The sequence below is a fragment of the Taeniopygia guttata genome, chromosome 2, assembly GCF_048771995.1.
Source record: "Taeniopygia guttata chromosome 2, bTaeGut7.mat, whole genome shotgun sequence".
In the NCBI taxonomy this organism is placed as follows: Eukaryota; Metazoa; Chordata; class Aves; order Passeriformes; family Estrildidae; genus Taeniopygia; species Taeniopygia guttata.
The window spans coordinates 45,518,924-45,521,548 of record NC_133026.1 but is presented as its reverse complement, the minus strand read 5'-3'; positions in this window follow the sequence as shown (position 1 = coordinate 45,521,548).

Here is a 2,625-nt window from a genome sequence, read left to right as displayed (position 1 = left end):
CGAATGTATTTCCTTTTTTGTGTGTGTGTGTGTGTGAACTCAGGCTGAAGTATTTTGGTGTCTGCCTGTTAGTAGCTATGCCATCACCCTGGACAATAGAAAGGGGTTTCTAGGGAACTTGGTTTCCTGGGATAATAAACTGCTCTCTGTGCATGTCCTTATTTTTGCATAGCCAGTGATATGCTGTTAATGACTGTTTTTAAAGGCATGTGTTCAGATCATTGAGGAGAAGGGTTGTAAAATATTTGTAGATTTCATATAAAAATAAACAGTTCAGTGGCTTCTCAGTAGGGTTGAGATGTTTGTAATTTATTTATGTCCAACTGACATATAAAACTGAATTCAAAATTAATTTATTTTCAGGGATAATAGCACATTTTATGAACAGTCCTTCAGCCCAGCAGTGACCCATGTGGAACTGTATGGAGCCCATTTTGTCCTAAATATAAGCTCATGGAATCAGTACATACTGATTGCTCTTTTGGGGATTTTTATTATTTATGAATTTATTTATTTTGGGGCAAGTTTAACGTACATAGAAAATGATGTTTGAAATCCTTACTACTGAGGATCCAAGTAATTGCTGAGGAGGGATCCTAGACTTAATGAGATCTCTTGGAAGGCTTGGGAAACATGGCAAGGATCATCCAGTCCCTAGGCCTTCTCCAAAACTGCCAACTTCATACAAGTGCTTATCATTTGCATTCTTACTGCAATTGTGCCATCCTGGAGTAATTTCCTGGCACTAATCTTTATCTAAAAATTAAAATTTTTAAGTCTAATTAGCTGTTAATTGAAAGATGGGTGTCCATAGGAGGACAGCAGTTGCAGAACTCCTGGAACTCCTGGCCCAAATGTAATTTGCTTTTGAAGAGCAAAGAGAAGTTCAGAGTTTTGTTGCCCAAACCAGCAAAGCTGAAAAGATACCTCTTGTTTCTTGGGCTTGAATTTGTAAGGTTTGGACAATCTTGAGCTATCAAAATACTCAGTAATTGCTTTATTTTTAAGCTTGTTTCTGAATAGTCTAGTTACATTTCCAGATAGATCAAAAGCCAAGTTACTATTTTGTTGCATTACAGCAAAATTTGTAGAGCGACAGTAGGAAATGAGAAAGTAGTTTTTATTTTCGACACCAGATGAACAGACTTCAACTCCTTGACCCTGGGGGGGACAAAATCGTGTTACTCTGAAGAAACTATGCTGGGATACCTGTGAGTGTGACAGAGAAACATTTAAGTCTGTGAATGTTTTGGGGGGAGGAAGGAGAAAGCAAAACAGTGGATGGATTTCACTTATCCATGTGCACATCTTCACCAGCCAGCATCTAACTGCAGACTGATATACACAAAGGTTGGAGCCAATCTGCCTCCCCAAAAACTTTGAAGCTGGAAACAAAAACAAAAAGTAGAGGATATATTTCTTGAATATAAATACCTTTTTACATCCAACTTAGTGATCTTCTTTAAAACTGAGGGATGGTGGCGTGGAGAACTGATCCAGCCTGGAGGAAGGAACAGTCCTTTTACAAAGACTTTGAAACAACACGCCAGAAGTTTCTTCAACATAAATGAAGCATGACAAATTGTTTCAATTAGCAACACTTAACACATGAAAGGTGTTTTTTGTGGTTTGGGCTGTATCCATGTCTCGTCTTAAAGAATTGCTACACTGCTGCACACAAACCAGGCTTTACGCTTCTGGGCAAGATGGATCTTCAAAGACCCAAGGAACTGCTTTGTTCCTTGCTCCATTAGTGAGTGCATTTTGTATACACACATGTGCATTTGTCCTGGTACAACTGCTGCAGTCACTCACAGCTGTAGAAAGACTGCCATGATGCATCCTGTCAAAGATACTTCAACAGAGCAGCACTCAGCACACAGCACTATTTTTAGATATAAGGCTAGAAAAAATGACCTCACTTTCTGAAAAGGGCTTTCTCAGAAGAAAATGAGATAAGATGTTTTGGCAGTATCCTGTCATCTTTGCAACAGAACTATTTCATTTTTTTCTAACTGGAGTTTATTTATTTGAGAAAGTATTATTTAGAACCAACTAAATGTTTCATGTAAAGTATGTGCTCCCATTTTTGTTTATTTATTAATTTTAAAATAAAATTTTGAAATAAAGCTTATTTTTTATTTCAAATTGCATGTATTTAATACGTCCTTTCCTTTAATATTTAATTTATTAAATTGATTTTGTTAAATTATTTTAAATTTTATTTTTTATTTTAGTTGTTGGTTGCTCTTGTTGGTTGCCATTTCTTTTGGAGGCTGCATCCTCTGGTGTGTTGGTTTAGGTAGATATGGAGAGAGACAAGAGGGAACTTCCCTTTCACCTCCTTAAATTAAATGGGGATGGGCTTGGGTGTTCCTCTTCCTCAGGAACCCTGGGAATGGTTTTGCCTGAAGGTGATATCACCTTTGCCACTTTCCATGATGGGGAAAATATCCCATACTGGTCTTTACCTTAAGGGCTAAAAATGGAGAGCCCATATGGACACCTCCCTTCATACATGAGATTAATGGTGGTAAAGCAGCTGCTAATTACATCTGTAAATCTAGTTTTCTGTACAGGATAACCTGTCCTTAAATCAGATTTATCACTTGGTCTCAGGAGTAT